The sequence below is a fragment of the Bactrocera tryoni genome, chromosome 4 (genome assembly GCF_016617805.1).
Source record: "Bactrocera tryoni isolate S06 chromosome 4, CSIRO_BtryS06_freeze2, whole genome shotgun sequence".
In the NCBI taxonomy this organism is placed as follows: domain Eukaryota; kingdom Metazoa; phylum Arthropoda; class Insecta; order Diptera; family Tephritidae; genus Bactrocera; species Bactrocera tryoni.
The window spans coordinates 21,905,046-21,930,976 of NC_052502.1; the positions used below are offsets into that span (position 1 = coordinate 21,905,046).

The following is a 25,931-nucleotide window of genomic DNA, read 5'->3' on the forward strand; positions in this document are numbered from 1 at the left end:
GAAAATCCAACGAAAAGCCAGTGCTTGCCACTAAAGCAACGAATAAATTGTTAATAAGTCCAACTTGCCACTGCCAGCGCGTGGCGACGACAAGCCGGGCAGGACTTAGCTGCTTAGTGGGGAGTGTGTGAAAAGCACAAACAAAAAGCACTGGTTGACAGTTGTCCAACAGCAGGTAAATAAAGGCAGAATGGACGTAAATATGCATGTGTATATGTGTGTGTGGCTCTTTATAAATTTGTATGCTGTGGTGTAGTCCTGTGGGCCGCTTGCTAAGCACAGACGTGATTTATTGCCGGTTCAAGGGCATGTGGACGCGTGTTATGCTTATAAGATTTTATTTTATTATGAACTGCTGTTATTTTGTTGTTGTTTTTTATTTTTGTTTCTTTGCTGTATTTTCATTTTAACTGCGCTGCTTTAATGCTTAATGTTTTCACGGAATTACTTAATTCACATTTTGGTTATTTAAGCGAGCACTGGCTTACTGGCTACAAAATAAATATATTTACACATGTCTATATATATATATACATAGAGGATATATTTATAAACATACTTATGTATATAAGTAAAATGTACCCAACTATTTAGCCAACATAAGCAAATTAGCATTTTTAACCATTTTACGAGGCAGCAGATTAAAGTCGTTAAACCGACCGAGTGGCGGCACATTTCATATGCACGTTGCGACACAGGCACACACACACACATGTACGTACATATGTATGCCTCCTGCAAAAATATACATGTAGTGCCGCCGCCTTGCCTTGCAGCGAACGTCGCATGAATATTTTACACGCCACATTGTGTAAGACAAGAAGCGCAAGGCATGGAGTTAAGAGTAAGAAGTAGAAATGGAAAATAAAAGAAAATTAGAGCGCTGAATTTCCGGATATGTTGCTGCACGAATTTGACATGCAAATAAAGTATTTCTGTAGCTTTCCATTTAACGAAATAAATTGAGATTTTGAAAACCGTTTCCGTTTCTGATTTAGTTCGATTTTTGAGAGATCAACGCGTGGATTTGAGTTTTATTCGCATCAGATCTTCAGAGCAGATGTTATTATGTGACTCGAGCAACAAAACTAATATTTGAAATCAAGTTTTAAATCCACACTGATCTAATTTTAACAAAGCTAATTTCAAATGAACAGAGAAATGTATCGTGAAGTCCTCGAAAAAAGTCTAAAAATCAAAAACACCTGGCTTATACAAATATAGTTTCTCTTATCACAATTTCGAACAGTTCATTCAATTTATTTTTTAACAGAGGCTATTGAAATTTCATCTAGGCAAACCAATAGTCAACCGTTTCTTGCGTTAAATGCCTATATTCAAGAGAAAATTGACAGAAGTCTCGGTTTCACGAATAAGTTTCAGAATATCTCTATAAAAGCATTTGGTTTCCCTGCTTGTCTATTTTAAAGTACAAAAATGTTCCATTACAGGACACCCTATCGGATATTAAAAAAACACCTTTTTTAAAATTCAATTCTTGGCACTTCCATAATTTTTTATTAAATGAACTAATGCTTTGAGTTGAATAATATCGGACTATAATTCGATTTTCGGTCATAGTGTGCCTCTGGCGCCACCTATTGGAATAATTTCGTTTATTCGTGAATGTTATATTTTCCAAATATTGGGTATGACTCGGCAAAAACTGGGAGAGCTTGGCCGGGAAGTTTTGATGCATTCATCATACAGCCCTGACCTTGCACCATCGAACTACCATTTGTTTCGGTCAATGCAGAACTCCCTTAATAGAGTAAAGTTGGCCGCAAGAGAAGCCTGTAAACATTACTTTTTGCAGTTTTTCGCCCAGAAAGCAGAAAAGTTTTACACTAACGGAATGGAGTTTCTAACGGAATAATGGCAAAAAGTCGTTGTTTATAATGGTACATATTTGGTTTATTAAAGTTCATTAAAATATAAAAAAAAAATAATTTGAAATTTGATAAGAAGTGCGAAAATACTTTTTCGACTACCCAATATATTTCCAACTCCATCCTTAATTAACTTTTTATAAATATTAGCAAAGTTAAACTTCTATCAAAACATTTCGGATTCCGGCGTCTGTATTTGAAACATTTTACAAGGAATAAAATTCTATAATTATATTTTTGGTTTAAATTTAATACGATTTTGATTAAAATGTACGCATTCATTTACGTATATTCGAAAATGGCGGTAATATTTCCATAACGACTAGATTTTGAGAAAACGGGTTTACGACTTTTTCATGATTTGCCCCAAACAAAGCTATGATTTTTTTTCTTTTTTCGCCTTCAACTATGTCTATGTCGAAATCTCTCTTCATAGAAGAAAGATAAGTTCAAATTTAAACTCAGATTTCATTTGAGAACTCATCCAACTTGGTATATCTCTCGAAATAATGATAATGTATAGCATTTCGGCTCCAAGTGCAGTAGCAGTTAATTCTACAAACGTTTTAATTCGCTATGTCTCTGCTTGAAGGTTTTTGGACCCGGAAGTTCATATGGCAAAGCAAATATAAAGCTGTTTAATAAAAGAGAGTACATATGCTTCTTCAAAGCGGTTCAGCAACCTGCTCTTCTATATTAATTTAATAAGCCTGTAAATATCTTTTAGAGCAGTTATTTGTTCGATTCGTTCCTTTCCAAGGTTTGGTATGTCGAAGACAGTTTATAAAAAAAGGTTGTTTACAAACTTTCAAAAGTGGAGAGAGCATCTTTAGGCTCATATTCATTTAATTGGTCATTACAATTGTATTCATGGCTGTAAGCTACAGAGGTAATAATGTCTCTAGGTGGTTATAGCGAAAAATAAATTGTCAAAATTTAATAATATGTGCTGAATTTCGGAAGAATAGCTCGTCAAGTCAAAAAGTTTTTCATACAAGGACTTGAGTTCGATCGCTCAGTTTGTATGGGAGCTATAGACTATAGTTGTCCAATATCACAGGTTCCGTCAAATGGGCTGCTCCTTGAGAAGAAAAGGACGTGTGAAAGTTTTCAGTTTGATATCCCAAAAAGTGCGGTATTTTTATATACATACTGACAGACAGACGGCCATATAGGCGGACATGGCTACATCGACTTCGGTCGTCCCGGTGATAATATAATACAGAGTTTATAAGGTGACCAACGCTTCCTTCTGGTTGTTACAAACTTCGTGGAAAACTTGATATAATCTTTTCAGGGGATAAAACAGAAATAATAATAAAAAAATTAATATTGTAGTGCATTTGCTCGCAACATCAATTTTGGATGGGAAACTCAATCCATGTATTTATTATTATTGAATTTGTATTTGAATATACAAAATGTTGCCATAACATTATGACGACATACGCGCCCTACATACAAACAAACTCGCCCGATAGGTGCCCTTATGACATCAGATGACATCGAAGGCCTAAACAATTAATTTCCAAAACCATTCTGTAAAAAAAGCAATCAATAAAGAATTTATTACGACAATCGTTGACCGCTTAGTATCAATATACAGATAATATGACGGTGTAATTATCCATATAAATAAATGAGTAAGTAATTTCTCAGGCACACAATGCAATACAATGTGCGCGACATAGGAAAAATTTTGCGTATACGCCATGGCGCACATGACGCTTTTGACCGCTAAGGGAGAACCATATCGAAATAACAGCACTAGATCGGAAAATTCTCAGCAGGCGGGGGTATAGCACAGGGACACGTGTCACACATTAATATTTCAGCAAAACAATTAGTATGTATGTAAGCAAGTGTGTGAGTTCACGCGCTGGTATCGAGGTATCGAATGACTAACCGCATGCGTATATGCAGTATGCATGAGTAGCCGCATTTGAAACGCCAAAGGCGACTAATTGCACACAAGTTATAATTACTATGCTCGAGTTGAGTAAATGAAATGAAATTAGCAACACCTTAGTAAGCGTATAGGAGCGTGTATAATTAAATGCCGGAAGAAGTTGATGATTAAGTGTTAACCCTTTACATTGTAATTGCATATGTCCAACACACATTGGTGCATGTGTATTAAATGTTGTTGATCATGCAGGCTTCATTAGAAAGGTGATCCAAGTGCTGTGTGTGTGTGTGTGTTTGCTTTCAACCTTATATGGAATTCCATGAAAATTACATGCTCATTAGCGCTAAGTAAAAGGCATACAATGGAATATTTGTGCATGAAAAATATATTAGCATCGCAAAATTATGATTGAAGTGAAGGAAGCACTCGAATTTCGTTGAATGTGGTATAGCAAGCCCAGAACTTCATGTGTTAAAGCAAAAACAAAGTTGTTCAATTGAATTCCATGAAAAAGAGTAATTATGCCCCTTTTAAATGGGGCAGCCACCTACTCTTACTTATTTACCTATCTCAATTTAAAATGCCTATAAATACCTTTGTACTGTATATATATTTAGGAATAAATGTGTCTTTGTAACATATTAATATTGTTGAAGTTCAATATTCTCAAAAATATATTACTTACAAATTAAGGCCAAAATGTTTTTTCTGGTATAAAAATCCAAGGAATTGTACCTCCATCTTAAATTTTAATATAAATATTTGTCATTGGAAAATCAATAAAATTTCCATTTAGAATTTAACACTGATAATTTTGGACACTTACTGTGTAGAAATATTTTTTTTTATTTCTGAATTTTTCTATTTACCCGATCTTCTAAGTTGAATCAAACTGAACACAGTGTAATAAATTTTATCAAAATCGGTTTAGTAGTTTCGGAGTTTATCCCGGACAAAATGTGACACTAATTTTTCTATCCACCCTATCTTTTAAGTTGAAGCACACTGTACACAGTGTTATCAATTATACCAAAACCAACCTATCTTCTAAGTTGAATCAAACTGAACACAGTGTAATAAATTTTATCAAAATCGGTTTAGTAGTTTCGGAGTTTATCCCGGACAAAATGTGACACTAAATTTTTATATATTTATATTTACAAGTAATATTTTGTGCTGAAATATTTACGAAATGGAAGAAAACACTAATAAAATTTGTTTATTTAAGTACTGCTTTCAAACAGGATCATCCGAAGATATTACCATATATACTAAACATTTTGGGAAGTTTGCTGTTCCATTATTCTAACTTCACACATTCTAATAAGTACAGGTTTATATAAATTCTATACATAAACAATTTATAGTGATGATAATTTTCTGAGCGCAATATAAACATTTGATAAGATCTTACAGAACTGGCAGTCATTAGAAACATCACCTCTACAAAAAAAAACCATCAAATTTCCTTTCGCCATAAAGGTATTGATGATATAAGTACATTGCTTGACTTGACCTCTCCTTTGAAAACGAATTCCAATTCTACTACAGAAAAATATTCAAATGAATCACTGCTGTGAACTGAGTTTTAAGTTAGGATTGTGTCTGAAATTTCCTTTATTGGGTAAATCGTAAGAAAATATGAAAAAAGAATTTCTTCTAAAGCACTACAAAAAACTGTTCGAATAGTATTTAAAGGCTGATTACAATTAAAATTTTTATGAATGGGTCACTTTATTGATAGCTTTGTACTATAATGGTCCGATATTATATCGGCGGTTCCAGCAAATCAACAGCTGTTTGGGGTGAAAAGGTTGTGTGCGAAATTTTGATTCGATATCTCTAAAGCTGAGGGACTAGTTCGTGTATATACAAACATACGGATATGACTAGATCGACTCAGTTCGTCACGCTGATAATTTATATACCATATATACTTTATAAAGCCTCTGACATTTTCTTCTGGTTATTAAAGACAACGTGGCAAACTTAATATATTCGATTCAGGTTATAAGTAAAAGCTTCGAAAGAATTAGTATCTTCTATAGCCTTTCGTGTAAAAAAGAGTACAATTATTCTCTTCATAAGCCATTCTTGAACAAAAGGAAACAGTTCATTCATAATCAAAATATCAAAAATGCGTCTATTCACGGACTCAACTTGAACTTGTCGAATTTTGATAAGATTGTTTTAGAATTATTGCGTAATTGAAGATGTAATTATTAAGTAATAATTGTATATGATACTCATAACGTTCGCTCATTGGGGAAACACAAAAACTAAATCAATGTCGCTCTCGTATAGGTAACAGAAAGACCTAATTTAGTTATTCCAGATGGACATCATTCTTGGAAAGTGGAACCAGTAGCTTCCAGAGCCTTTCTAGATGATAAGTAGATCATTGGACGGGTTCGTAAATCATTGAATGTTCTTTAAACTAGTAAGTTTTGAAGGTTGCTGCGTTCAACAACGAAAAATGTTGCTATCGGTTCAAACTGATAGGCGGCTGTTGAGAAAGAAAATATTGATATAACACCAAAAAAGATATATTTTATATAAATTATTTCCTATAACTGCAGTTGGTGCGTTAAGCCTTCCAGCTCTCGAAGATTGTTATTTTGTTGCCAAGAGGGTGTTCCGTAAGTGCAAAGATCGTGAAAGAGGTGTCGCAGGTAGCTTAGTTACTGGCAGAGTCTTAATGCCGGTAGGGAAGAATGTGAGCCGAGCCGAACCGAAGCCAAAACAATCTACATAACACAATCCAGTGAGGACTGTTTCGCATGAGCACATCGGCTATTTTTCCTGAAGCAAGCGGTTCGCATGATAAACGTACATTTTCTGCCAGGTTTATGGCCAAGGTAGCAGCTGAAGCAAAGAACTGGGCTAATCACACATCTTTATGTTTTTTCCAGATTAACTGATTTTGAAGCCAGTTAAAAAAGTATATCCGCCGAAATTGTAACTAAAAAGTGAACAGTCTTCTAGAATACGAAGAGTAGAGCCATACTTAAAGTATAATTTGGCTTATCCTGTATTGAATATTTTTCAATTTTTATCATAAAGTTTTATACGAGAAAAAAGTTTTGTATGACAAAGCTGCTAACAGTTTTTAAAGCAGAATTTAATTATTACAAAAAAATTAAGGCAATTATGTCAACCCAAAATTAAAGAGAAAGCTATAGTGGCTGACATTGCGAGTCGAAAGTGACATCTTCATATTTTCATTTCTCTACAGCTTTTTGCTCTTCCCGAGCGCATTAGCGCCGACTGTTATAATTAAACTGCAAACGCCCAACGAAAATCAGCGAGTACGCTCTCTGCCGTTGGCTTACATTAGTAACAAACGGTAAATGAGTCTAAAGTAGGGTGACAGCACGAGCGAAAGTTAGTTAAAATATGTTGGCAGAACTTCGTGAATATTGAAATTTACAATTCGTGCGCTGCGACATAACGGGCAAAAGCGTGCGATAGTGAAATTTATGAGCGATCAGGCAGGTAGACTGCGCCAAGGGCGTGCAGGGAATTATCGAAAATTTTCCCCAAGCAAACAGCGAGTACAACAAATGCCAGGTAAACAACAACAACAACAAGATCAGCGCGCAGAATGCAACGGAAGTGGCGGCGAGAGTTTTGCTTTTAACGCAAAGTGCTGTCGCTGCCTGTTAAGCGTGAGAAGGTCGCACGAAAGTGGAGGGGAGGGGAGTACATGCAATCGCACATGGAACTGTGTGGGTAAAAACACGCTAAAAAATTGGGTGGCGAGCCAGTGTGTGCGAGTCATATGCAAATATGTGCGCATTTATACTGAATATTCAGTGGAAAATACTTTATTTGTTTATTTTTATTGCACTGTGGCATAAAATTTAGAATCCTTTTTTCATGGCTCAATTCAGCGCTGTCACATATACATATATGTAAATATATACGTGTGTGCGGCGCTGCAGCACTTCTTGCACCCCTTACATGCAATACCATTTGAATATCTAATGCTGCACTTGCAACGTGCAACATGCATATGCATGCATGCAACACGGCTGCGGGCGGCGCTAAGCGACTGAAAAAGTTCAAGGTGCACCATAGGAAGGTCGTGCGTTGGAAAGTGGGGGGCATAAATAAACTTTTTATGCACAAACACATGAGAGGCGGCAGAAAGAGCGTTGCGCCGCTGCTGAAGTGTAAACTCTAGTTGGTGCTTGTTACTAAGCGGAGTGTGTGTGGGCTGCTATTTGCTAGGCATTGACTGAAGTGCACACGTGCCGCAGGCAACGGAAACCACTGAAAGATTAAAGTAATCAGCGTTGTTTGTGTTGTTGCTTTTTATAACTTATTTTCGAGTGTGCTTTTAGCATGATTTTTGCTTTCATATTTCATAAAATGGAATTCTGCTTGCTGGCTGGCGTTGGATATATTCTTTTTGCAAGCCGACCAAAATGAAATATTGACTAAGCTACCTAAATAAATAGCAATGTGATTGGAAAAAATTTAATTTTCAGTAAAAGCGGCAAAACGTAGTCAAAGGCACAGTAGAGCAGATGTGTTAAATTGTTAATAAATTTCGAACATCGAGAAAATATAATATATATATTTTTTTTAATTATATATGGAGAAAGGGATATTTTATAAAGTTTGTAAAAAGAGAATACATTTTTGCAAAAATAGAGTTGCCACCTAACTACAATTTCGTTTTTATTTCGAATTTCTAAGTCAAGAGGAAGAAGTAGTCAAAAGCACAGTGGAGCAAATATGAAAGTTTTTTAATAAATTTCGAACATCGAAAAAAAAGTAATATAAATTAATTTTTTTTTAACTTCATATAGAGAAAGGGACATTCAATGAAGTAAAAATTTAATACATTCAAAAAAGAACAGAATTGCCACCTGTCTACAATTTCGTTTTTATTTCGAAATTCGAAGTCAAAATGAAACTTCACTTTTAAAAGTGCTTCAATAAAATGTATAATAGAGTTGCCATTACTTAGAAAATATACGCTAGTGTAAAATATTGTAAATACACTCTATATAGCTGGTATAACTCGAGAAGGAGTTGAGAACACATCCTGCTAAAACTAGGTTTGTCTAAAATTTTGTCAAATAACAAAAAATGAGTGAAAAATAATACATTTTTACAAACACGGTTTTGACACCTAACTACAATTTAATTTTTTTTCGAAATTCGAAGTCAAGATGGAACAGCAATTTTAAAAGTGCTTCAAGAAAATATAAAATAAAGTTACCATTATTAAAAAATCAGGAAAATTATAGCAGTAAAATATTGTAATTATGCAAAAAAAATCTGTTATTAATCAATGGGGAGTTTAAAACTTTTCCAGCGTGAAAAATAATAAATTTAAAAAAACGGAGTTGCCACCCAATTATAATTTAATTTTTTTTCGAAATTTCAATTCAAGATGAAAGGCCAATTTTGAGAGTGCTTCAATAAAATAGAGTTGCCATTATAACGAAAAATTATGAAAATTATATAACATTAAGTTATAGCAAATATACTCTAAAACGCCATATAAAAAAATTATAAGACCTATACATATTATAAGGACATGTCGAAAAATCCTGTCCTGTAAAAAAATTTACAAATCAGAAAATTTTAAAGCTACTCTTCCTTTTGTAGTGTTCTTTCTTCTATTCTAAATTACAGAAAAAATATTAAAAACATACAACTAAAAAAAATTCAGTTGCAGCAAGCTATAATTCCTTTCACAAACACAAAAGATTCCTTCCAAGATCTTAAATCCGATCATTCAGTATGGCAGCTATGTATATGCTAAAGTGATCTGAATTGAACGATTTCTTCGGAGATTGAACCATTGTTTTAGCCAAATTTTTTGAAAATTTCTCTTCAAATAAAAGAAATGCCCTACAAGCTCTTGATTCCGAACGTTCAGTTTATATGACAGTTATATGATATAGTGATCCGATCTGAACAACTTCTTCGAATAATAATCCACGACAATTTTTTTACAGATGTGTATCTCAACGAAAAAATTAGAAATGTTTTTTTTCACATCATTAAATGTTTTCACTATCTACCCACAGTGCAACAGCTTTTAACCGAATTTTTGATATTGGCGCCAGTAGAGCTAATCAAAATTATTGTATAAAAAGTATTTACAAAGTATAAAGTCTACAAAGCAATTTTCCCGTTATTTATCGCACACTTTTATTGCCTATAACAATTTACATGCCACTCTTGTACTGACTCAACAATGAAGAACCAAAAATCAAAAAAAAGTATGAAAAACAAAAAGCGAAATCCACTTTGAGTAACCCATGTAAATGGACGATGGCAGCACGAAATTGAAAACAAATTTTGGCAAAAGAAATGCTGCCTGAAATATACGAGGAATTTAAAAATCATTACACATTTTATATTAGCCCTTTTTCTGAGAGAGAGAGTTGTGTGTGTGTGTGTGCCTGGGTGTGTCGCCGCCTTAGTGATGCAAATACAATTTAAACATGACCGCCATGTAGGAGACTACGCTGAGAGCACAGCTTCCGGCCTGACAGACTTTCAGCTTACAATCGTACGTATGTATATGGTATATGCAACATAAAAAGTTTTATAACTTTAATGAAAAAGCCAGCAGTAGGAGACTGCCGCAGCCAACGAGCCAAGTGGCACACAATCACGCGCAACGAAAGAGAGTGAAACAAGCAAAGTTCAAAGTGGGTTAGTCATAAATTTGAGCCACAATTTCACTTTCGGCATGACACACGCACACACACACGTACGGGCACTCACATGCACGTACAAGCACCCACACACATATACACACATGCACTCGAGTGTGCGTCTTTAAAGTCGCATAAATTTCCAGCATTTTGCCTCGTCGCTACTTTTTTGACTGTCCCTCCTGCTTTGGTTGCCTACATTTTTGCTTGCCTGCTCATATTTCTTTGGCTTTCAGCCTTTGTTGGTTGGGTCCTTAAGGCTCTTAAATAATAATAAGATTTGGCCAAATATTAAGCAAAATGAATGTGCTCTCTTGTGGGCGCATATGTAGAATGATATTTTTTTTTTTTTGCATGTAGGGTATATGTATGTATATAAGGTACTTGCATGCTCATTTCACATACATATATTATATATAAATATATATTTCATAAGTGTAATTTAAAATTAGTGCCGCCTGGGTTGACCTTTTCCCCAATCACACACACGTAGCTCACTATCATAATTTTTCATTTGGTCCGAGTATGTGCTTACATATATGTAAGTGCAGTATTTTGTAATAAAATACACGATTATGTGGCATGTGAATGCAGATTATGAACAGAAAAGGTTAAATTTCCTTGCACGTGTTCTCTGTTTTTCGGTAATTTGTTGGCTAATAAAATACTGATCGTAGATTAAGAGACATTGCTTACTCTTTAAACGTTGGTGGTTTCAAAATTTTATGTTTCGTGTTCTTGTAGTTAATCGAGGCTAGCTTCAATTAGTAGGGATTACGAAATATGTTTGTAGACAATGATCAGCAAATATGTTGAATAAAGTTTTAAGTACTAAAAAGGATTTTTAAATCACTGAAACCTTTGGAACTTTACCCAGCCCTCTCAGGAAGGGCTCTACATTGTTTGATATTGATAATATTTTTATTGCAGTAATAAGTATACAAGGAAATGTTTCCAAAGTAAGTTGCCCAGATTTCTCGCGAACTACTTAATCGATATGAGTGCAATTTCATTCACATCTGTGGGATATAATTGACAAGCTCTTCAACGAAAGATTTTTTTGTTCAATTACAATAAGTAAAAAACGTCGAGAAATATTCACCAAAATTTGTTTTTTTTTATAATCATCTTACATAATAGTTATTTGTGTTTCATCACTTTCCTAATTCCTTGTCTAATACTTCTGCTCTCTTGCGGAAGAAAAATTATTAACATGTCCACAACACCATTTGATCTCTGTTTGAATACCAATAATCATTTGGCCATATATTAATTATATCAATAATTTGATATATGAGAGTTGCTTGTTCGATTCGCCTCTGATGTAAATAGCGACTATGAGAACTCTTTCAAATCAGCCAACACATTTAAGCACATTTCATTTTTAATGGATATTCTGAAGATCGTTTAAAAATTAGGTAATGGAATAGCCTTATAAATATATTGTTGACTTACCGCCAGGCAATCAGAAAAAAACTCAGTTGTCAAAGAATAAAAAAAAGAGGACTTTAGAAGGATCAGTAATACTATAAAATCTTTTTTCAGGTATATAAACCATCTGATCAAACCATTAGCCATGTAAACTGCGCGCGCAAACCGTATCAACAAAAATATTTGTTCCTAAATTTCCTAAAATGCTGTGGGTTTGTTTTCGCCTGGCGATTTTTCCTACAGTTAGAATAATTGAATGAAAAGTTTGTCTGAAATTTTGTGTTTCTAATAGCCATTCCATACCTGGAATCGTTGAAAATGTTGTAAAATTTTGAAAGTATTAAGTAAAGGTCGTGACGTCATTGAAAGCTTGCCTCATACAGGTAGTCCATCCAACTCTGTTAATGACGATAACAGTGAAAAACTATAAGACACAGTGCTTCAAAATAGCGTGTTGGTAACATAAGATCTCTACATCTCTTAGGGATTGATTTAACACTTTTAGCTAATGTTTTAGGTATCAAGCGTGTAAATGCTAAACTCGTACCAAAATCGTTTGCAAAAACCAAAAGCATATTACTTTTGACAAGTCATGACGTCGGTCTAGCGAATGGAGCTCTAAAAAGTAGCATAAATCGAAGAAATCAAAATTCGCTGAAGGCACTGCAGGCTATCCCAGCCAAGGATTAATTTAGATTAATCGTTGGCATGCTCCTATTGGCTTAGGAGCATATTTTGAAGGAATAGAAATCTATTTTAAAATACGTGAATATAAAGTTTTTTTTTGGCAGTCCGGGTCAGACTGATCAAATGGTATACGCATATACACAGTCCATACATTCTGCGTTCTTCTTCAGATCTGAGTATTCTGATATGCTGAAATTCGCGCCAAGAGCAGGTATTCTAAAGAATGACGACTCCGCATGGACCTAGCAACGGAACTCCATCTGATATCGCAAAGGACCAAAACTGGTCTAAACGTGACTCATTAGCTTACCTAACCTAACTTAAGATAACGTAAGTGTTCTGATCCAGCAATAATATGGATACAAATAAAACGACAAATCAAATCTCAAGTAGAAAAAGAGTACGAAGAAGAATTGAGTGAGACTAATGTTTTTAAGATAGTTAAAAATATGTCAATCATTTGACGCTGGACGGACTCTGTTTAGTACTCTCATATTTGAACAAGAACAATACTTTCTTATTAGGTCAGGTAAGATATTCTGAACTACTTGTAAGTATGTAAGTGCATTGAAATCAAAATCGCTTTTAAGATGCTGACTTTGCCATCACGATTGTCATATTAGTGATGAGTATGGTACATGGAATGGCCGTCGATGGCGTCTCTATTAGGGAATAATTGGCAGCATTGATCGATTTTTGAATTTTAAGTGCTTCTGCGATGCTTTTGAAATTCAATTCATATATCAGCTGTCATGAAAGATAAGCATGAATGAGAGTTTAGTGAATTTATGAAAAGGAATTTTTGAGGAAGTCAAATATAAATAAGTCTATTTTCGGTATGACGACGCTACTAGCGAATTTTTAGTTTTGGAGTACTCTTGGATAATCGATTGTTACTGAATATTTAATTGTGGCATCGGTTAAGCTTTGAAGGTACATATATAGATGCCATACAAACTGACTGGTCCAACTCAAGTTCGTGTGTGAAAAAGATTTAGTTTGCAAAGTATCTTCACAAAATTTTGCAAAGCCATACAAACTGATCTCTCTAAATGAAGATAAATATCTTTTTATGCCCTTTTTTGCTATAAGAACTACACCAAAGAAGGGAATTTAAAACTTGCCATATTCTCTTCTTGAATATTTGAAGTCGAAAATGAACAGAAAAGCTGGAGAAATTACGCCCGAAATGCATTCATATTTATTCATGGAATTCTTTGCATGAGTATGCCTTTAAACTTATTTGTGCGCGAATTACAATAATAAATGAGCAACAACAATTAAAAGGCCATAAAAATTGTTGCAAGCGAAAGTGAGAATTTTTAACTGTTAACCGAAACATACCGGACGGAGAGTATAAATTCATGAGTATGCAGATGTAAAATTATTATACCTGCCGGCTGCGGTAAATATGTGAGTGAATATGTAAAATGCCAGCAAATGATTTCGGGCTGATTTGACTGTGGGAGAGCAGCTGTCGCCAGCTGCAAACGCTCTTCATGAATATCATATTTTGCATTTGTTGATTTAATGCACTCGTCGAGCTTACGCAAACAAATTCACATGATGGCACAGTGCAACCCCCATGCTCCTCACCTCACTCTCTCACCGCTTGATCCGTTGGTAAATAAAAATATTTTTGTTGCAATTCTTTTAACCAAGTGGCGGATGAGGAGTGTACGAGGGAAGTGACACACAGCGGCAGGCGAAGTATGATGGTGTCCATTTGTGTGTGTGACTGTGTGTTAGTGAGTGAAAAAATCAAACCGAATTTGCAAAAGGGAAAACCAAAAACTTTTTTCTAGTCAAAAATGTGAAAAGAAGCAATTTATCCCACATAAACACACACACATGCGTACCCATGCGCAAACAGAGGGAGAAAAGTAAACACATGCAAAATATTCACATAAATGTGTATGGGTGTGTGCGCCGTTCATGAAAGCAGTTTGCATATCTTTAAGCGTTGTTGTTACTCTTTGTTGTTGTTGTTTCGCTATACTCTATGTTGTTGTTGTTACACGATGTGCGTACATATGTCAACTCAAATTGCGTACTTACCTCAAAATGTGATTTCCTGCTTTTATACTTTGCTCTGTGCTGTTATTGTTGGTGATTGTTGTTGTTGTTGCTGTGGCAGTTGTTTCGCTGTTGACATTGGCTTTTACATATTTGCGGATAATGTTGCACATTTGCGTGCATTTATTGCGCCGTTCACGAATTTGTGTGTGTCTGTGTGTCGCTTGGAGCAACAGCTGCTTTGATCCGCCAGCGCAAAACAACTCCCGTTACAATCGAATAACGCTTGTGAGTATTGAGGAAATACCAAAAATATCTGCAATCAAAAAGAAGAAGAAGAAATGTGTTTGAGGTTAACGTGATATCAAAGACTAATGCGATTGGCGACGTTGTGACATCTATTGGCAATAAAAAATGGATAAAATATGCTGATATTGGTGGGCGGAAATGGATCAAACTGTAGACAAATCGCAAAAAATGGAGTATAATTTAATACGAGAATATAAGGAATTATTTTACTTAAAAATAGACTAAATAAGTTTCCTATATTCTGCTTCAGCTTAGAACTATAAATAGTCCTAATAATAATTTGAACCCCAGAGTGCACTTTAAGCCAAAAAGTTTCGATTTTTGAAAATTCTAGATTAACCCAACCTCTTGAATGAAATATCTACAAAAATTCCACATAAATAAGTCTTACATACATACAGATGTATGTATATAGGTATATAGGGCTTTTCCTGTGGTGTCTTATGCCTTTTTCTTAATCGCTGTATACAAATGGATGTATGAGGCGCTTGAGACCACACTTACATATCTTAGGTTTGGGTAAAAGATCGATCCAAAGTCCCGGATAGCTTCCACTTTGAACAGCTGACAACATCGAATCCTTGTGATATCTAACTACTTCTAAGCCTCTCAAAAATCTACTAAGACCTTTAAGACCTCCATAAATGTGTAGAGGCGGCTGATATGAAAATTTTCTAAGGTGCCAAGATGATTTAACCGCAGTTTTGCCAAAGCCGGACAATAGAGGAAAAAATTGCTTGAATTTTTCAACCTCATCTTCCTTCATACAACTTTCAGATCATTAATTTTACCACACACATGCCTAGGAGGCAATGTCCAGTAACAATTCCCACTACTGCGGTAATATTAGTCTTTCTGAGGGAGAGAGATAGTTCTGTACATTCCCTGCCTTCCGCACTAGGTAAAAAGAAGTCATACAGCAGCTAATTGTTGACTAGCGGCTGCTAAGCTCTTGCGAAGTACTGAAATTCATTGCTAGAACGCAGGAGACCCAACTTGTTCCCAATGCGTTGTAATCGGCAAAATGCAGACATTAACTTACTTTGAAAACATAGGGAGCCAGCTCAAATTGAAGTAAATGCTAGACTTTCTGAAAGAGGATCTACTACAGCCACCGCTGCTTGAAAAATTATACAAAAGTATGTTTGAGGAAGAGCTAATCCATCAGAGACTTCACTTAGCATACAACTGTTTCTAAAAAAAAATAATGAGTGCAAAACTCAGTAGTTAACAGTAGTTAACTATCAAGTATCGGTGATGAATAATAAAAATATGTACATATATTGTGGATTGATGTCTTCTTGGAATGAAGTTGGGAATATACGATAACACAATGTATTTGAAGCAGTATATTTAGGGTAAATTTTCAGAAGAAAAAGTTCAATTGCTTATTGCCAAATACCATCCTATAGAAGGCTATGTTCGTTTACCCAAATGTTACTTCTTCATTCCCTGACTTCTTAAATGTAATTTTAACTTTCTTCAAGAGAACATACCCTGAAAAACTTAAGAGGTTTAAAAGGTTTCAGTAAATTACGTCTCAACAGACCTTCAAAAACAGCTTATTAAGGGGGTATTCTACTCTAGAATTTTGAAAAATTCGATTTTTTTTTTTATTTTTAAAGTTTAGACACTTAAGAACATATCCTCCAAAGGATTTTTAAAAATTAAAATTATTTTAAGAGCTACAGTTACTTCAGTAACGCCGTACCTAGCCCGGTTCGGCCGTATCGAATTTTTTAAACGCGTTTTTCTCGAAACTACTTTTTTCCACACGGTACCGGCATTATCTCAAGCTCTATACAACCGATTTACTGGAAATTTTGTTCGAACCTTCTTTATATAATCCTTTATCGTTCCTACCAGCATCCTGTCAAAATTTTTGTTTTTAATATTTTAAAAAAATTCAGGAATTTAAAAAAAAAAGCGTAAAAAAATATTTTTATTTTCAGGCAGACGCCATTTTTCAAAAAAATTTTCTTCGTGTTCCCTGAGGTATGGACTATAACAGCATCCTTACTGATTAAGAATTTCTTTTGATTTTTTTTTCAGACCACCAGGAGAGTCAGGATCAATGTCACCAGGATGCGCCATTTTTTTTTACACCTATCTCTCCCCCCTCTAATTATTTTAATTTTTAATAATTTTTTGTAAATTTTTTTTTCTGTATTCTTAAGATATCAATAAAAACATGGATAGTAAAAATATTAATTGCCTTTTTTTACGACACTTCAAAAATTACCTGAAATTCATACTTCTAGAGTAGAAAACCCCCTTGAGAAAACTCCAAACGCGGTCAAGAGAAACGATCTAAGAGAAGCTAGTACAACGCTACAAAAGATTAAGCTTTTCTGGGACAAAGCGAGAAATGGATATGGATTTCAAAAAATGCAATGGAAATAGAAAATGTTAACACCAATTAAAAGAGCATTTTTAAAACATAAAACGACGATAGAAGCAGCATCGAAAGATGAAGACTCTTAAGCTCATAAACGGTGATCTATTTCAAAGTTCGCTACTTTTTTAAAGAAAAGATACAGAAACTTCAAATTTAATGGGGAATGTTTGCTATCATTCGAAAGAACACTTCTTGGCATTCATTTTTTGAAGATTATCTCTTTAAAATGTTGGCCGCGGTTACGTCTCAGTTGTTCCGACTGGTAACTGGCAAATGACACGCCTGATGTTTTGCTCCAAGGCCTGAATAGAAATGGGATTATCCGCATAGACTTTATTTCCCCCACACGAAAAAAGTCTAACGGTGTAATATCATACCGGCTCAAAACATTAAATTATTTGCTCACCGAAGTGTTCTCTCAATGAATCCATTAACTGATGCGATGTGTGGGAAGTGACGTAGTCTTGTTGAAGCCAAACTGGCTACTGGCATAACTCCAACAAGGATCCTTAGTAGGTGTGATATATTTATTAGGTTTAGGAGCACCTTCGTACTCAAAGGAACTGATATGAGAAATTAAAAAAATGCAACGAAATATGTTCCGCAGCGATCTAAAATGGAATGCATCAGAATATTTATGGCTCTTCATTTCAACAAATTAAAGCCAGCTATAAATCACAAGGAAGTAAGCTTCGTGTTGATTAGCAGTTTCAATTTAAAAGAACGGGTATATCCACCTATTAAACATGTTAGAACTTGCCTTTCCTTTATTCGCCATAAGTTTTTGACAGGTAACTAGAAGAGGACTATAATAAACTACTTTGATCATTAGCTTCGAAACATATTTTGAAATTTCCTTCTAAATCTTGGTAAGCTCTTTAATGTGATCCCACATTAAAGGGTTTTTTCAACTTCAATTCATATTACTCGAGTTTAGTAACAAAATTATAATTTGAATATTAACCTGCTTACGTGTGTGCATGTAGGTTTTGTGAAAACTCGAAGCTTTATAATTATCATATGATACATGAAACATTTCGGGCACTTGTAATTTCGTATGTAAATCTTTGTTTTCCTTTCACCATGAAATTAGTTCCGCCTTCAAGCATGACTTAGGCATTTTTCATTTGCATGCTAACTTACATACCTACATACATACATACGTACTTGTGAGCAACAGCAAAGCAGTTCAACGCATTTTTGTTCTCAAATTCCAATCAACATTGCTTTTAAGCGTTTTTGAGGTTAGGGCCTCAACTGCTTTTTATGATAAAGGTGATGTATAGCAAATATACACATATGTACATAAGTATAATTTTTAATTTGCTGCTGTTTTTCAGCGTACACATACAAATATACAAACAATAACAAAGGCATGTATGCCAGAATGTTATTAAAAATGCTTTATTTCCCTTGAAGTATTTACATTCTTGCATACAATTTCTTCTTCTGCAACAACAATTACAAAACAAAGGAGCTTCTTTGGGATGGAGTTTGGCGTATGGCCACAAAACTTTTGAAATACTTATGTCGATTGTATTAAGTGGGTGTGAACGACCATAGCCCTCGGCACGGCACTCAATTATTTAGCGTTCCAGTGAGAAGTGCCACGAAAACAATAATAATATATGCATATGTACATAAAACGTGAATATAAAATGCAAAATTTACGCTCTTATGGCTTGACCATAACAAATGAGGTCATAACGGTCGACCGCTGTAATTAAAGACGGCGGCGCAGTTTGTAGGCGCCAGTTGGAGAAAATCACTTAATGGAGGCAAAATCCTGAACAAGAGAATGTGTGTGATGAAGCTAAGTAATTTACGGATTTTTAATATTTTTATAAAATAATTTGAAATTCTTAAATTTTATTTACGCATTTTCAGACAAATTTAAATATTTTGGATTTAAAAATCTCTTGATTTATTTGATTTTATGTAATTTTTTTTAAATTACATTCATAAAACAACCACAAAAAATTAAAGGTGTACGCGCCAATATATAGATAATAGAAATTCATAAGCGGCTGAAGGTTTAAGTTGTGAGTATAATTTGTTGTTTTTTTTTTTTAATTTTAAAGACTAAATAAGGAAAAAAAAGATATTCCAAAAGGTGTCATGACCTTAGATTTCTAAATAATTTGCTTTCAAATGACATAGTACCGAGTTTTCCATTTTTACTTATTACAAACACTTGCTACATTTTCAGGTGTTCTACTCCAAATAATTTCTGGTTAGTGGGCGCCATAAAAATAGAAGATAAAATTACCATGGTTACGCCTAATTGTAGGCAACAATTTCCCATATAAGTATCTTTTGATCCCCGAGGATCTCTAGCTTTAGGTTATTAACATATAGAAAAATTAAAGTTTGGAAACGATGGAGAATTATTTAAAATATTATATTTTTTTAAAGAGAATATAAAGAAATTAAATCCAGGAAAATAAATGGAATAAAGTTTTACTTGATATCGCCCAATGGTATGCAATGATTTTCGCCATCGCATTTTGTACCCAAACGTTATCTACTTTTAGGATAGTCATGTATATATATCTAGGAAACTAAATGGAATAGTACCGATTTATCGAGTTTTACTTGATACCAACCCTGGCAATATTTTGTTCTTTAAAATACTTGAAATATTTTTGGTCAGCGATTGTCATAAATATGGGCGATAAAATTATCATAAACGCTCTTAATTTTAGGTCATAATTATGGCCATATCTCTTGTTATGAAAAGGTTCTCTACTATACGTTAGTAGTACACAGAAAAAGAAATATTCGAGAGACCTAAACTTAATAAATAAATATTTCCAAATTGTCTAAAAAGAATGTGAAAGAGTTATGTTTTTAAAGCACAAGAAATCTATTAAACTAAATATAGTACACAAAACGTTTTCTATGCTCAGAGATTAAAAAAAAAATTTAGATTCAAACCCAAAATCAATTTAATTATTTGTACCTATTTAAATAATTTCTTAGCTAGAACTGCCATGAAATAGGTGAAAAATATAGTAAATGCGCTTAATTGTAGGCATTTATTTTTGTCATACCTCTTTATATCCGAAATTTTACTACTATAAGCAAAAATACATTCGGAAATGAAAACCATGGAGGGGATGAATGTCTTCGTGAACTGATACTGATACATACTATATATTCACTTTTTCTAAAAAAAAAAATGTGTACCAATGATGCTATCAGAACTCAGGAAATCTATGAAATTGGATAGAGTGCTTAAAAAGTTGTGTGAGTTCAGATGATGATTAACTTAGTTTCAAACCCAAATTATTAAAATACTTGTTATTTTTTAGTTATCCTTAGAAGAAATGACAAAATTATCGTAAATGCGCCTAATTGTAGGCAACAAATTTTTTGTAACTTATAAAGTGTTTAAGTTTCTATGATGGTGCTATGTCATAAAAATTTTTTGAGAACTATCAGGTTAACTAATAAAAATAGTAAGTAAGTATCAATGGTGAAAAAATGGCGCTGTATTCTTATGAAGTCAAAGAAAGTAAGTAGAATATATTGAAAATTTTGTATATCGTAAAGTTTTGAAATAATGCATAATTAAAGATTAAAATTTTTAACTAAGAATACAATTTTTAAGTTAAAAAAAAATAGAAATTAAATTAGAATCTCAAACTTTACTCGTATGATTTTTCTAAAAGCAGTTACTTATATAGACCAAGTCTAAACTTTTTTGAAAGTTTAATTTAAGTAAAATATGGCAATAGTCATCAAAAACCATTACCAGGTCTTCTTTATTAACGTGCTTCACTATTTCGTCCTTTAGTGCTATCTTTGAATTCTTTTAACATAGCCGTGTTCCTCCAGCCTTTCACTCCAGCTGCTTTTACAGTGCGGCCCCCCTTATCAATTTTTCTTCATTTCACAATTTCACTTGGCAAATGATTTCAATTTAAACTTAATCAAAGTAGCCATTCAAAAGCCATCTAGTAGCAAATGAAAAAAGCACGGCTACAACGAAACCAACTCAAACTTCACATCTGCAGCAAAATTAACTTCAATTCAAGGCAATTGAGGAAAGTCATTGGAATTTTAAAATAATTTCCAAGCGCTACAATGAGGAGCGTGACACCCAGGCACAGCAGAAACCCCACAGTTAACCAGAAAAAACAGCTGTAACAACAACAACAGAAAAAACGAGAGATTAAGCAGTTGAATTTGCATTTTAAACTGACAATGTGACAATAAGCAAGTAACGTACGCAAATATTGTCCAGTCGCTAGCGAAAGCCAAACGGTTCGGGGCAGGGCCGGCCGGCCCATGGCAATAATGAGAATTGCCGCAACAAAAGTTAAATTGCAAATCAACTTTAGAATGCGGAGTACAATGCGCGCAACGCTATGCAAGAATGGCGAACAGCGCGTGCCTAGTACGAGAGCGAAGACGAGTGCGAGTATAAGTGCGCCTACGACTAGTGCCGTTAACTGCTGGCGCTCAAGTGGACGCGGTGCGCATTGAACGCCAACGGCATATCAAGCGAGCAAGTAGCAAAGCTGCAAGTGAAAAAATGTATTTGTGTGTGCGTGCGCTTAAGTCGCAGGGAAAATTGACATTGAGTAATTAGTGCCAATTGACTCTTCGAAAATTGCTAGCGCGTTCGACATTAAAGGCAATTTATCGCAGCGCTACGCATTTATTGTATTTCACTTGCACTCCTCCAGTATTGTGTATTGGATAGATTTTAAAATCTATAACTATAGTACATGTTTGCACTTAAGATGTGCTTTTATGCAGTGCCTGCTTGAGCTCTGCGTCTGAGTGGCTGTATGCAAAGGTCGTGAGCTTATCATGACAAAGTAAATTTTATTAATTTGTTTTGAGAACGGGATATTTCGCATTGCGCTTGTGACTTTTTTCAATATTTAGTCTAAATAGTTATTTTATTTTTTGTGCTTTTTCTGGGGGAAGAAAGTATAAAAGAAAATCAAGATAAAATGTTAACTTCGATCAACTGATTTTGACCAGTTTGTATGGCAGCTACATGACAAAGTTGTCCGATCTGAACAATTTCTTAAGAAACTATGGAACTGCTGTCAGCAATATTGTGTGCTGAATTTCATGAAGATATCTCGTTAAATAAAAAAGTTTACCATATAGGGACTCGAATTTGATCGTTCAGTTTGTATGGCAGCTATGTGTTATAACGATCCGATATAATCAGTTTCTTAAGACATTATAGAATTTTCTACAGCAATAACCTGTACTGATTTTCATGAATATATCTCGTCAAATAAAAAAGTTTTTTTTATATTATATAAGGACTTGTGTTGGATCGCTCGGTTTATATGGCAGTTATGTGCTAAATTGGTTCGATCTGAACAATTTCTTGACAATATATAAATATGCTCTCAGTTATAATATGTGCCGAATTTCATGACGATATCTTGTCAAATAAAAAAGTTTTGCATACAAGGACTTTAGTTGAGTCGCTCAGTTTGTATGTATAGCTGCTAACACATGATATAGTGTTTCGATATCGGCGATTCCAACAAATAAGCTTTTTATTGAAGAGAAAAGTGTGTGTGCAAAATTTCAGTTCGATATTTCAAAAACTCAGGGACGCTTTCGCGTATATACATTCAGAGAGACTGACATGACAAACTACATAAGTCGAATCTGCTCGTCACACTGATCATTTATATAAAAGTTTGTACATATGGGATCTCTAAGGCTTTCTGCTATGTTTTACAATCTTTGTAACCAACTTGATACCACCTGTTCCGAGTATAATCATATATATGTACATACTTAAAGAAATATTTAATGAAAACTAAAGCATAAATCTCAAAGAATTAAAGTTAGAGGGAAATTTGCTTTAACTTACATAAAGCAACAAATTGAGCCATAAAACCATCTCCCTGTTCTTTTTTGGATTTAAAAGCGACATTTAAGCGCATCAATGTCTCAATTCCGGTCTTCGTAACGCTACTTTGTATGCAAAACTCAGCGATTATTGACAATCAAGTGACTAACTCAGGGTTCTGTCTTGACTGACGCCTCATTGCAAACGACAAAATAACACAAAATAGAAATCAAAATACGAGAAAAAGTAATTTACTATGCGTCAAATCGCCTTTGCATTTTTATAGCTCATAAATGAATTAAAACAAGATTGCCTGAATACGGCTCATAAATCCCGTGTTTGCAGCGTTATCGATTAGACACTGGTCACATATGACTGGTGTCACACTGGCATAGTTAATGGCGCGTGAGTTATATGCAAGCCCAGTAGGAAAATTTGTGCGACTTAATTAGGAACTAATTATTAATCATTATTATTGCATATTTGATATATTATAGGAAATCTCAAATATTTTATATCTCAAATCCATAAACAAAAATAATTTTTAGAAATTAAAAATAAATATTTATAAGGGTGCACCTCGCTCTGGGCGACCTATCGTTGAAAAAGTCCATGAAATTATGGAAAATATTGACCAGGCCCGTCACATAAGCACGTCGCTAAGGAACTTAGCATTCATCATCAAACGGTTTTGAACCATTTAAAAAAATTTGGCTACAAAAAAAAAAACTCTCATGTTTGGGACAACAAGAATTGTCTGTGAAAAATTTAATGGACCAAAATAACATCTGCGATTCTTTGCTCAAACGAAATGAAATGGAAGTATTTCTGAAGCGTATGGTAACAGGAGGTAAAACGTGAATCAAATACGACAATAATGTGCGAAAAAGAACATGGTTGAAGTGTTGTGAAGCTCAACAAATGGTCGCAAAGCCAGGATTGACGCCTCGAAAGGTTATGCTGAGAATTTGGTGGGATTGGAAAGGAATCATCCACAATGAGCTGCTCCAGCCTGTTCGAATGATTTACTCTACATTTGACTGTCAACAACTGATGAGATTGAAGCAAGCAATAGAAAAAACGGCCAGAATTGATCGACAGAAAGGCTTTGTCTTCCATCAGGACAACGCCAGACCACATATGTACATCTTTGATGACTCGGCAAAAACTGGAAGAGCTTGGATGGGAAGTTTTGATGCATTAACCTTGTAGCCCGGAATTTGCACTATCGGACTACCATTTGTTTCGATCAGAACTCCCTTAATGGAGTAAAGTTGGCTTCAAGAGAAGCTTGTGAAAATTACTTGTCGCAGTTTTTCGGCGGGAGACCAGAAAAGTTTTACACTCACACGGAAAAATGGCAAAAAGTGGTCGACCAATATGATAAGTATTGTATTTGGTTCATTAAAGCTTATTATAAATATAAAAAAAATAATAAGTTGAAGAGTGAATAAAAATACGAAGCAATTTTTTCGACTACCCAATATTTGACTTGTAGGTTGCAGGTATTTGAAATCGAATAATTTTGTTTCATCAGTAGATTTTTATCTGTGAAGCATTTTCCTACATAAAAATATTAGGGTTTCTTGTTCACACCAAAAAAAATATTTTAGTTAAAATAAAAAATACTTTTTCTATAACAACAAAAACTACTTCTTAAATAATTTTTTCCTGCAGGGCATGTTAATCAGCATCAACTCGTATTATAAGACATTAAAGCATAAGCACACATATACATTTACGTACATTTGTGTGGAAGTTCAGGGCACCCAGCATCGTTTTTGGAGCGTGGGTACCGTTTTGTGGACTTATACCTTTTTCGGCCAGCCTGTGAGTCAGCTGATAAGCCGCTTATCGTCATTTAATGCCACGCTAGACGAAATTAGACCGAGATCTTATTTTATTTTATTTTGTATATACACTGTTCTCTTATTGTTGTTGTTGTGGTAAACTTTTAAATTTGAGGCATGCAAATGCGGTCAATTTAAATGCGGCGCGTTGTTGTAAAACTTAAAATTTATGATTTCCTTAAACAGCATTTACATGAGGCGTGGAAAAAATAATAGAGATGTCAATTTAAATCAGAGATTTCATTGTGAGCCGATTAGAAGAAAAAGAAAACAAAAAATAAAAAAAAAAAAAATAAATAAAATAATAAAAAGAAACAGAAAAACCGAAACAAATTACAGCGAAGTCGCCGAACGCTGCGGGGCTGCTGCGAGACGCCCCAGATTTTACACAACAAAACGAAATTATAATATTATTTGTACGCCGATGGCATGTGTTGTTGTTTTTATTGTTGTTATTGCGCTATTTGTTGCCCATTTGTTGGTTGAATGCTTCAAAATGAAAATATCAATAATAAATGCGCACGAAAACAATAGAAAGTGATCGGTTGAGCAACAAGAAGCAAACAAAGTAATAACAACAACAAGAGTCAATATTAAAATTACAACAACAGCAAGCATAAAGTAGTGGCTGCAATAAGAGAAAATTAAGAAGAAAAAACAAAACGGTAAACATATTGTGAAAATCAATTGCCTGTACTGCAGCCCCTCTCTCCCCCCTTCCACGCTGTTTGCTTTGCTCTTACATTCGTGTATTGTCTTAATCAAAATTAAAAGCGCTGTTGCAGTTAATAAAGCGATTTGTTTGCTATCGCTTCGCATGCCACTTCCCACAGCCACTTTGTGAATTGTATAACAACAACAACAACATGAAATGTAAAAAAATTGTGTTGTCGAGATTTTTTCCTAACCATTTCTTTATT

General features: G+C 34.3%; 1 protein-coding gene across 1 annotated transcript in view; it reads right to left on the reverse strand.

Annotated features, from left to right (window-relative positions):
* LOC120774860 overlaps positions 1-25,931 on the reverse strand; it is a 169,655-nt gene that overhangs the window by 109,907 nt on the left and 33,817 nt on the right. The window contains exon 2 of the mRNA XM_040104688.1: positions 14,661-14,934. The gene's annotated coding sequence lies outside the window, so the exon portion shown is untranslated. The remainder of the gene's footprint in view (positions 1-14,660; positions 14,935-25,931) is intronic.